The following is a 12193-nucleotide window of genomic DNA, read 5'->3' on the forward strand; positions in this document are numbered from 1 at the left end:
ACTGCTGGGATGATAGGCGTGAGCCACCGCGCCCGGCCTCTGTTTTTTGTTTCCTATCTTCCTTGGTGGGATGTAAGCTCCCTCAGGATGGGGACTCTTTCTATGATAATATCCTTAGCACCTAGAATGGTGCTTGGCACATAATAAGCGTTCAAGAAATATTCTAGGAAGGGAGGGAGGGAGGGAGAGAACAGAAGGAAGGAAGGGAGAGGGCAGCAGAGAAGGAAAAGAGAAGGGAAAGAGGGGAGAAGGGAAGGGAGATAGTGAAAAGAAATAACTTACACCTTTGTTTTTTCCAAGGCTAGCAGGAATAGCAATGCTTTACATGTTGAATTGCTCGCTTTAAACTTGGGATGAAGGAGAGCTTATTATGTAGACTACCAGAAAAGCATATATTTACTTTTTTGGGGTGCACTCTGACCCAACCTAGAAATATCCCCAGATGGATATGGTAGAGACTTTACTCCTGGGAGAAGCATAGCAATTCTCTAGGATATAGAAGAGGTTTTTCATCCTTGAGGCATTTTAGAGGTGAGTTATTCCTCAAACATCGCTTATAGGCATAAGATGTGTTGTTATTTTCATTACTTGGAGGAGAATGTTGAAATGGAATGGCTAAGTGACTTGTCCAAGTCCCCAAATTAAGATTGGTGAGTTGCAGAGCTAGTTCATCGACAATTCACTAAGTCATTTTTCTTCAGATATTTAGGCCACTCTGAAATCAAAAGAAAAAACTCTATTGTTTTTAAACAAATTAGAATCTGCCATGCTTTGAAAACGCACAGTCATTTGGGTGTTTATCCTTGAGGATGCATCCATGATCTCCATCGAACCACATAAACGAGCTAAAAATATAATGAAAGGAATTATTCCTGACTTTTCAAGTGCAGCCTCAACTGCAGACATATGCTATTGGTGGATATAAATGAAGATACCTCCAAGCAAGAAATGTTTTCCCTTTCTGTAGGTCCTATTAAGACAGTAGGGTCCTAATAGCAGTACATTTGGTGCAGAGGAATCGATAAAATTATATATTTGGGTACATCCGGTGACTATGAGAGATAAAAGATTATATTTTCATTTGCATGGTTTGCTGGGTTTTATTTGGCAGATATAATAACACAGGCTATGCAGAACCCATAAAACAAAGTGAGAACAGCAGCTCACTGGGTGGCAGAATGTAATGGTTGTAGCTAAGGGGCTTACATAATTCATCTCAAACCCTTATGCCTGTATTTATTGTTGTTTAAATGAAAATTAAACTCTTACGGCCATAAGGAGGGATCTGGTCAGACATTTGATTGAGATCCCTTCTTCTTACACAGCTTCTGAGATGATCAGTCTGTGACATTTACGAACAGCTACAGAAATATTCTAGAATGAACATACTTTACCTAAGCACGCTAGGATGTCATTCTTCAAATCCTGCTTTCCTAAACAACTCTAAAACTCCCACAGAATGAGAGTGAGTGGAGAGAGAGGCCCCATTTGTTATTCTGTCTTGGAATTTCTAGTTCAACTCAGGGCAGTTGTAAGCTATGGTTAAGAGTTAATGTTTAGTATCAGATAACATTTGATATAATACTTTAGCAGGAGGTGGGGGCTAGAGGACCAATACAAAGGAATGACTGAGGCATGTGATATTGGCCCAGACCATTTCACACAAGTATAATGTCTTTTAGTATTATTTAAAGTATTCGTATTATATCAGATTGCTAAAAGAATATTTTTAAGGACATGATTTTTTTTTATCACTTTATTCTTATGTTAAAAGAGTGGAAATTTTGACTCTCAATTGTGCATACTCTAGACTATGGATTTTGCTTTTTGGGGGGAGGAATTTTTTGTTTTAGAGAATCAGACTTGAAATATAGTTTGTTAAAGAGAAATCTGTACTGTATTATTAAACGCACATCTGGATAAGGTTTTAAAATATCAATGATTATCACATCAATTTAGAGAAAATGGAATGATGTGGCTTAAAACAGTTGTGTAAAATATCATTGCATTTTTATTTTCTGCAGATCTCATGGAGGTAACTAACGGATATAATATTAATATATAAACATATAATAATTAAAATTAACATTAATGCTAGATACAAAAGTTTAGTATTATGGGGCTATTGGAATATTTGTCATTAAATTAGTCTTAAAAGCTATAAATTAACTCTTAATCATTTTTAAAAATGACCAGCATACCCTCTCTATAGTAGTTAAATAGGTATGAAAATAAATAAATACATATGCCCTAAATTTTATCCACCATGAGCAAGTACACATGGGCTATTTTGGAAACTGGGTTATCTCTTTTGATTTTAGAACTTCTTCATTATTTTTAGGTAAATCAATATGGATATTAAAGTGATTAGCTCAAACTTTCCAAATTTGAAAATTTTATGCCATTCAGGTTATTACTGTATACATACATGAACCAATTTTGGAAGGAAAGAGAAATACAACAAGAAAGTTATTTTAAACCATAATTCAATGCAAGTAAATAACTCATTTTCTAAATAATGAGATAATTGACAGAATTCATTCTGCTTTGGTAGTGAGCTCAAGCAGTTTGTGTGCATGAAAAAGAGAGAAAGAAAGCGTGAGAAAGAGAGAGAGAGGAAGCAAAGCTTTAATTGAATATTCCTCAAGTTTAATAGGAATAAACTACAAGCAAAAAAGAAAAATCAAAGAACATTAAAAAACAAATAGAATACTGTATATTTTCACTTGAAACAAAAGTGTTCTTCTCATATATTATAGTCTTGCATATTTATTCTGTCCAGGAAGATGTTTCTTTGCTAACTCATATTCATCTTTCAATCAGCTGGTTTGATGGCCTTCCAGAGGCTGCAGGGAAGATCTGACAAGTGGAAAGAAAATAAAGGCAAGTAAACCCTGATGAAAAGAATTTCAGAAAGAGAGAAAAGAAAAGATCCAAAGGGTTGGGGGGAAGAATGGAGGAAACCAAATAAAATTAGACAACGTTTTAGAAATAAAACAATTATACTAGTTTTCAGCTCATTTTCCCCCACGCATATTTTTTTAATTGGAAATATGTTCTATTATTTTAACTTTTTTAAAAATCTGCCTTCACTAAACTAAAAGCAAGGGACCTAATACGTGGTAAAGATGAATATTCAGTGGCTAAAATCTTGATAGCCAGAGGAGGCTGTGCTACTGGCTGTCCCTCCACGAAGAAGTCTGTGGACTTCTGAAGCAAGAGAACAAATATTTGTTTTCTTTCAAAGACAATCCAGCATGAGGAAGCATCGCTTTCAGAATTGCATATTATCTTATCAAGGCAACTAGATGGTAGTTTGGTCAGAGTGAATATCCAGCTTCTATTATGCTGAATGAGGGAATGGAATGATTTTTGTTTCACCCCCACCTTCAAGCCACGTACCTCCAAAGCTCACCTCCAGCCCAAATGTTTTTCTTTATGTTTTTTACTTTTGAGTTCTTAAAGCGTGTTGTTATTATTATTTATTTTTAGTGTTGCAATCTCCAGCAGTCCTTATTTTCACTCAAAATTACAATACAGGGGACTATGGCCAATGCTATGCAGATGGCCAAATAGATAATAAAGACTCAGTTCATGAATAATATCCACTCAGAAAGAGGACAAAAGCAACAGGAAAAAAGAGCCCAAATTGGACAAAATGTGCGTGCTATATTTAAAAAAAACACACGCGATCATTGTCAGAGATCATTAAGGGTGCCCTGTAGTTTTAATTATATGCCAGTGGCACCAATTTGATGTGACTGTTTGCTCTTATAGTCAATAAAAAAAGTCATAACTGCCATCAAATTTAAATTTAATTTATTTTCTACACAGCCTTTTCTGTTTTCCTTGTTTTTTTTTTTTCTTTTATAACATGAACACTTTTTTGTTAAAAAATGTGTGAAAGATTAATTTGTAGAATGAGGGTGCACAGCACAGGACAGATGGAGCGGGTGGGACATGACAGTTTTCGTCTGTGGCATCATTTTGTTGTTGCTATTGCAAGTGAGCAAAATAAAGCTACTGCTACCGCGATCATTTCTTCTGGGGCCCCTCAGAGAAGGTGTGTGGCGTTTCCCTCGTGCTGGGCCCTGCTGTTTGGGGACGCAACCACCCTCTACCCTCCACAGCCAGCCGACTTATGAACACTGTTCATAAGCCCAAGAGCACTCTAATTGTAAAATTGCATTTCTATAGAATCGTACTCGACTTTTGTATAAAGCAGAACGAAACACACTTTTTCTTGGTAAGCTGACTCTGTTGAAATGAATTAATGATCTATTCTCTGTGAGATCCTGTAATGTAAACCCAAATGCATGAAACTCTAGATGCAGAAAATAATTAATGGTTTTTTTTTTTTTGGCACAAGACAAATATTCTCACATTCAAGGGGAATTTTTAAAAATTTATCAAAAATGACGACGTGCAAGTTTCAATTTTTTGCCTTGGAACAGCCCTAATTTACACATAAGTATTGTAGGAGTTTGCTATTGTAAAGGTTCTTATTGAAGAATAAAGCAATTACCGCAGAAAATCACTGTCATATGGCACACACAGACATTCCGAGAAAAAGTAAAACTTTGAGAAGAAGGAAAAGGGGAATTCAGGACAGCATGTGGGAGGGAAGATGGGAGTTCTTTTTATGCACAAAGAGATCCATTAACAATATCTTTATCAGTTTCCTTCTTCCTTGTTAACTGAACCAACTTCCAGTGCCCAGAATATGCGAACGTGATTGCAAATAAATGACTAGGGTGGCAGGGGGATGAGTGAGTGCACATGAAAATGGCTGGTGGTTAATTCATGGGAAGACACGATTTGCCTGGGAAAGAAAAAAAAACCCCGAAAAACCTTTGCCTCAAACTACTGCATCTTTCATAGTGAGGGAAGGTGGTCTGCAACAGTATGTCAGCAGCCACGAACCCCTACGATTCTTAATTCTTCTGCAGTCACGAGCCCGCCTCAGCCTGGAGATCAGTGGGTTCTTGTGGATAGGGTATTCGATATTCCAGTCATTTTATATGATCACGTTATTTTCCTAACCAGACTGCAGGCCTTCCCAGAGAGGGATTGTGTCTGAGCAGAGCACGCTGTACAAAGCGGTGCTCCCCAAATGTGTGTGGCTGGCAAAGCTTCTCTGTGGGGACCCTGGATACCGACCGTCAGGGGCCATGCTGATGATCTGAATCATGGCGTCGTGATTCGAATCGTGGGCTTTGGGGGCAGACCATCTGCAGTTGGCGTCAGGCTGCCCCTAGCTATGTAACTGTACTTTAACTTAGGCAAGGCTTAGTTTCCACTTCTGTAAAAACAGGGATGACAATGATAGCGTGCACTTTAATGATAGGGTTAGTGGGAGATTAAGAGATAGTCCTTTGTAAAGCATTTAGACAGTGTAAAATGTAAACCATGTAGCCCTAGTTTTCTAGAGGTCACTTTTTGGACGCTTCCAACACCTGATCGCTGAGGGTACTGAAAATCCTAAATCTTTGGTTTGAAACATGCCATATGCTGTTATATTAGGGGTGTGGTAGCATGGCCAAATACGATGTTGGAGTGTATCCGGACAGGTGGGTGGGGAATGAGAGAAGATGCAATTTTAAAACAAAATAATATAATATTACATGGGGGCAGGGCATTGTCCTTGATGTTGTAGAAAATAGGGAGGAAATTTGGTGTGTATATTATGTGCCCGTGAAATAGAGTACACAGGAAACGTGATAAAGAACGGTATGTACCACACATCCAATGTAAAGACAGTTTATCTGTTTTATATTTATTCTACCAGGATGTCTCCACAATTCTATAAAGTAGTAGGCACTATAGAAATGGAAGGTATAGCAAGTTCTTGCCATTCACTCAAACACATGCACTGGTATCAACAGACTCAGAATAGGGAATATCCATCCGTAAATCCAATAGGATGAGCATAATACTTGCCGTGCTTACATTGAAACAGTAGCAGAGCGTGTTATACTGACACATACATGTAATTACTTACGGCCATGAATCACTTAGTGACAGGTGTATGTGCTGAGAAATGTATCCTTAGGCGATTTTGCCATCGTGTAAACATCATAGACTGCACTCACACAGATCCAGATGCAATCGCCTACTACACACCTAGGCTATCAGGTGCAGCCTATTGCCCTAGGTTGCAAATCTGTGCAGCATGTTACTAGGCTGAATAGTGTAAGCAATTGTAACGCAATGGTAAGTATCTGTGTATCTCAACAGTAAAAATAAGGTGTAAAAGATTTAAAATGGCACACCAGTATAGGATACGTACCATGAATGGAGCTTGCAGGACTGAAAGTTGCTCTGGGTGAGTCAGTGGGTGAGGATGGGTCAATGTGAAGGCCTGGAATGTTACTGGCCACTTCTGTAGACTTTCTATGAACACGGGACACTTAGGCCACACTAAATTTATTTAAAAATATTTTTTTCCTCACTAGTAAATTAACCTTAGCTTACGGTCACTTTTTTACTTTGTAAACTTTTCATTTTTTTAAAATCTTTTTGTCTCTTTTGGGATAACACTTAGCTTAAAACACAAACGTATTTATTGTACAGCTGCACAAGAATATTGCTATCCATATTCTATGAGCTTTTTTCTATTTTTAAAATTTATTTTTTACTTTTTACACTTTTTTTTTGTGAAATGCTGAGACACAAAGACACACATTCACCTAGGTCTATGCAGGGTCAGGATCATCCGTGTCACCATCTTCCACTGGAAGGTCTTCGGGGGGGTAACACACGTGGAGCTGTCATCTCCTGTGATGACAGTGCTTTCTTCTGGAACACCTCCTGAAGGACTGGCCTGAGGCTGCTTTGCAGTTAACTTTTTTTTTTTTTTAATACGTAGAAGGCATACACTCTAAAATATAATAGTAAAAAGTATAGCGTAGTAAAAACATATATCAATGACATCGTTTAGTATCATTATCAAGTACTATTTATTGTACATAATTGCATGTGCTGTACTTTTATACAACTGATAGCACAGGTAGGTTTGTTCATACCGGCGTCACTGTAAATGTGTGTAATGCATTGTGCTATGGTATTACAATGGCTATGTCACTAAGTGATAGGAACTTTTAAGCTCATAATCCTATGTGATCATCATATTTGCAGTTCATTGGTGACCGAAACACCATTATGTGGCTCATGACTGTATTTCTATGCATGCTGATACACAAAATGTAAAGTATCCTTATTTTTCTTTTGCCATCAGGTAGAGTTACGTTTATGCCCAAAACACTGGAAAATAGTTAGTTCACTGACTACAGAGGAATTCTGACGGGCTAAGACTAGGGTGAAAATGGCAAGCTATATATGTTACACATGTTAAAGTATAAACAAAGAAGTGTGCACATGAACACAGGTGTGTGTGTCTACAATTGTATTTTATATAAGCCGATTTTTCCCTCACAGTAAGAAGCTTGCAGTTATTAACTATAGCAAAGTCTTCTGCTCTCCTACCCCAATAGCTGTTCTCCCTTTCTTCTTTAGTGACAAAACTCTCAAGTACATAACTGCCCCCAAGTAAAAACTACATTTCCCAGCTTTCTTTGCAGCTAGATAGCTCCCTATGACAAATTCTGGACAATGAAATGCACGTGGAAGTGTTCTGTGCAGTTTACAGGAAGCCTCCTTAAAAGACCGTGTATATGCCTTTTGACCCTTTCTTCTTGGTTACTTTCCACTGTCTGGAATATGGATGTGATGGTTGGAGCTTGGGCTGACTTGATGGACCACAAGGTTGAGAGCCACATTACAAGGAGGCTGGAGAGGAGAGTTGGAGGAAGCTTCTTAATTTAATGACTTCCTAAATTTACCATACCAGCCCAGGATTGCATCCTTCCCAACTTCGTTTCTATAAGAAGTAAATCAACATTGGTGGAAATATACATGGGTGCAGCCATTATGGAAAACTGTGTGGCGGAGGGTGCGGGGGGTTCCCTAAAAAAATGAAAATAACACTAACATATGATCCAGCACTCCTATTCCTGGGTATGCATCTAAAGGAGATGAAGTCCGTATGTTGAAGAGATACCTGCACTCTCATGTTCATTGCAGCACTATTCACAATTGTCCGGGTATGGAATCAATCTAAGTGTCCATCAACAGATGAATAGATAAAGAAAACATGGTATGTGTCCAGTGGAATACTAGTCAACCTTTAAAAAGGACATCCTGTCATTTGTGACATGGATGAACCGAAAGGCTGTCACGCTAAGTGGAATTAGACAGACACAGAAAGACAGATACTGCATGATCTCACTTATACGTGGAATCTAAAAAGTTGAACTCATAGAAGTAGAGAACGGAATGGCAGTTACCAGGGGTGAGGAAAATGAGATGTTGATCAAAGGGCAGAAAGGTTTATTTCTGAGGATAGACAAGCCCAGTGTGTTCTCGTTGGGTGGGAGAAGAATGTGGGACCCTCCGTTCCATGCAGTTATTCAGAGACCAATCTTTTCCCATCTCGGCCATCGGAGACTCCAATCATCTTCCATATATGGCCTCCCAAGTCCCCACAGAATAGAAATAGGTATCACACAAGATTATATACAAGGAGATTTAACATGATCCATGCCTAGGGTGGCATTTGACACTTCTACTAACATGTTATTGGCCAGAACTCTGTCGTGTGGCCCAAAATTAACTGCAAGAGAGTCTGAGAAATTTAGTCTAGCTGTATTCCCAGAAAGAAGAAACAAGAGCATAGCCTTCTCTTACCTAGTAAATAAACAGAAAATATAGTTTCCAATATCCCCATTTTAAATTTATTTTCTAAAGGCCCACTTAACAAGGGCCACATGCTCAAGGATACAACTCACTATGTCACAAAATCATCTTCTTACATCATCTTAATATTGAAGCATCTAAGACTCAAACATTTCTAATAATGGAAGATGAGCTCTCCAAAATGGTGTGGCTTTAATCTCAAGCCCTGGCCAGCTGCTGTTCTTCTTGTTCTTACTGCTGCCTTTCCTCTTTGTTTGTGTGTTTTTCTCATGATGAGGTGTAATTTTTGAACATCTATAGAGGACATTAAGAAAAGCTTCCATAGGGCTCTATATCCCAGCACTTTGGGAGGCCGAGGCAGGCAGATCATGAGGTCAGGAGATCGAGACCATCCTAGTTAACATGGTGAAACCCCATTTCTACTAAAAATACAAAAAATTAACTGGGCGTCATGGCAGGCGCCTGTAGTCCTAGCTACTCGGGAGGCTGAGGCAGGAGAATGGTGTGAACCCAGGAGACGGAGTTGGCAGTGAGCCAAGATCATGCCACTGCACTCCAGCCTGGGCGACAGAGCAAGACTCCATCTCAAAAATAAATAAATAAATAAATAAAGCAGGGCATGGTGGTTCATGCTTATAATTTCTCTATTCAGGGTTTAGCATCATTGTCAAGTATTATTTGGGAGGCTGAGGCAGGAGGATCACTTGAGGCTATGAGTTTGAGACCAGCCTGGGCAACATCACAAGACCTCATCTCTAAAAAAAAATTTTTTTTGAATTAATTAGCTGGGCATGGTGGTGCACACTTGAGGTCCCAGCTACTTGGGAGGCTGATACAGGAGGATCGCTTGAGCCTGTGAGATAGAGGCTGCAGTGAGCACTGATTGTGCCCCTGCACTCCAGCCTGGGAGACAGAGCAAGACCCTGTCTCAAAAAAAAAAAAAAAAAAAAAAAAAAATTTCACTTAACTGGTAGTCTGTGAGCATATTGCTGGAGACAACAATGGATCATTGAGGCAGACAGAGCTTTTCCATTTCCTTTTATACTACTGTTGTATATTTTGTAGGCTATTGTTATTATAACCTACCTGATACTTGTGCAAAATAAGATCATTGAGGGTATTTTTTTAACAGGGTTAGACACTTCAAAAACAGACAGTCAGACAGACAGATATATAGATAGAATTCTATTTTCCTCCAAAAAATCAATCATGATGGTTTTATTGAACCAACATTTCCCACAAATTCTGGACAATTACCAAAGACAATCCATTTCAGGAAACATGATTGAGATAAAAATAATAGATGCAAAAGGAATAATGTTTAAAATTCCATTTCGGCTTAATAATGAGTTTGTGGCCTGCATCATAAGGCAAGTTATTATCCATCACATTTTATCATGAGACTCTTTCTTGCATTTGTATAAAAATTTTAGAGTCTCTATTTTCAGAACTGCCCAGAAGATGTTGTTACTGTTCACTGTTATTTCCTTTGATGGTTTGATTTTTGAAGTTCAGCTCTTTTTCAGAGATTTGAAGCACATGATAGGCAGAAGGTAAATTTTAGCAGATTTGCCTATTTCCTAGGGGGAAAATGAAGCAAGATTTAACACTTTGGCTTGTTCACTGGAAATACAAAAATGAATTTAAAATTTTTCTATTAACTAAAATCTGAAGTATTGATGTTTATTTAGGGTACAAGATGAAATGGTACAAAAATGCTTTTCTAAAACCAGGAAACAATTTGAAGTTATACATGAAAAGACTTTTGATTTGTTTTCTGCATGTTTCAAGAAAGCCCCATGTGGGGGTTGTTTGGGTTTGGGATTACTGGGGTCACATGTCTGACAGTCCCGGCACAGAGCAGGCACCGAAATAGCTTTTGAACCATGAATGTGAATGACCAGGACCCCACAGGACTGAGAGAAGAAGATCACGAAGAGGGTGACTTGAGAGGCTGGGGGTGGTCTTCATTTCTGGTGAGGAATGAGAGGTTGCCTGAGAATGCCTAGCCCTGCAGCCCACAGGGAAGCCTAGCATCTCTAAAGAGATGTAGAGGATAAAGTTCCTAACATGTAAGGGTGTGATTATTCCCCTCGCGTCTACCATAAGGAAATCACCAAGCATCTGCCAGAGGTTTGTGGCTTAGGGAAGGAGGAGGGATTGCTCAGCTGCCTGACCGTGGCTCTGAGCTGCAGGAAACCATCAGGAGTCCGTCAGCCCTCCTGTGCCTTCTGGCGTGGAGGCAGAACTAGACTAATCCCCTCTTTCCCTCAAACCGTTCTCCGTGTATCCAGGCTTGTAGATCTGACCATGGGCCTCGATCACTAATTCACAACCTTTAAAGCTCATTAGAATCGCCTGGGGGCTTTTCCCACAATACTGATACCAGGGTCCCACCTCAGACTTATTGAACCCAAATCTCCAAGGGTAGGGTCTTGGCGTGGGATCTGAGGATATGTGCCTTTTAAAGCCTCCCTGTTGAAGCCATTACTCGTCAAAGATCAAGAAGCCTTGTCCTGGCTTACCTCTGCAGTTGAACGAAGCATATTGTTACTTGAGGCTTTGAATGCAGTTGTCACAGACTTTGGTCACCAGCTTGATCTGAAAAGACTAAATTCATGTCCTCAGTCACCAGTGACTGTGTGATCATGAGTGAAATGCTGAACCTCACTGCAGTCTCTGTCCCCACCCCTAAGAGGCAGGGACTAGTCTGGGTATCTTTATAACGTGCCACTGTCTTAAACAACTTATCTAATTCCTAACCATCTGGACTGAGTTTCTGTGAACATATGAATACTCAAAAAAAGAAAGACTGAGTAAGTGCAGGTGGGCTATTAACAACTACAAAAACCGTAACAGTCTGGATACTCATTTAACACCATTAAAAGAATTAATGCATTTCTTGGTAAATAAGTGGTTAGAGTTTTATTAAATATGCCTAAGTTTTTTTCTTTAGAAAACCCAGAAAGTAGATCATTTCCAGTTCAGAACAACCTGGTCTGTAACCAAAGATACTTTCAAACAAGAGGCCGGTCAATGTCAAAACACTGGATTACAGTTATGAGACTATCAAATAACTAAAAAATGAGATTATCATTTTTCAGGTTCCTTTATTATCGCCAGTGCTCAAACTACAGACACAAAGGAAAAAAAAAGACTACTTGGGATGAACATTGTGTGGAATTTTTTATTTAGCCTGCTGTCTTTTTGAAATACCGATTTTCATCTATTCTGAGTCTTTTGATATAGATCAGTTAAACTGGAATGAACAATCTTTTCATCTAGTTTGCCTCATTCTAATAACAAGAATGAAGTGTGCTTTTTTTCCCCTTCAGTGGTTTATAAATAGTCCTTATAAAACTGCCCATTACCTTTTTATACATACTAAGCTCATTACTGAAAAATTACACCTCCTCACACCTCCAGGCCTTTCTACATC

The 12193-nt window shown here is 38.8% G+C and overlaps 1 long non-coding RNA gene across 1 annotated transcript; it reads right to left on the reverse strand.

Annotated features, from left to right (window-relative positions):
- Positions 1-2650: 2650 nt before the first annotated feature.
- Positions 2651-11429, reverse strand: LOC135968474 (uncharacterized). Its single transcript, XR_010583316.1, has 3 exons — positions 11280-11429; positions 6690-6880; positions 2651-2859 (listed from the first exon to the last, which is right to left on the reverse strand). It is a non-coding gene; the product is annotated as an uncharacterized lncRNA (long non-coding RNA).
- Positions 11430-12193: the final 764 nt, after the last annotated feature.

This window comes from Macaca fascicularis, chromosome 1 (genome assembly GCF_037993035.2).
Source record: "Macaca fascicularis isolate 582-1 chromosome 1, T2T-MFA8v1.1".
NCBI classification, from domain to species: domain Eukaryota; kingdom Metazoa; phylum Chordata; class Mammalia; order Primates; family Cercopithecidae; genus Macaca; species Macaca fascicularis.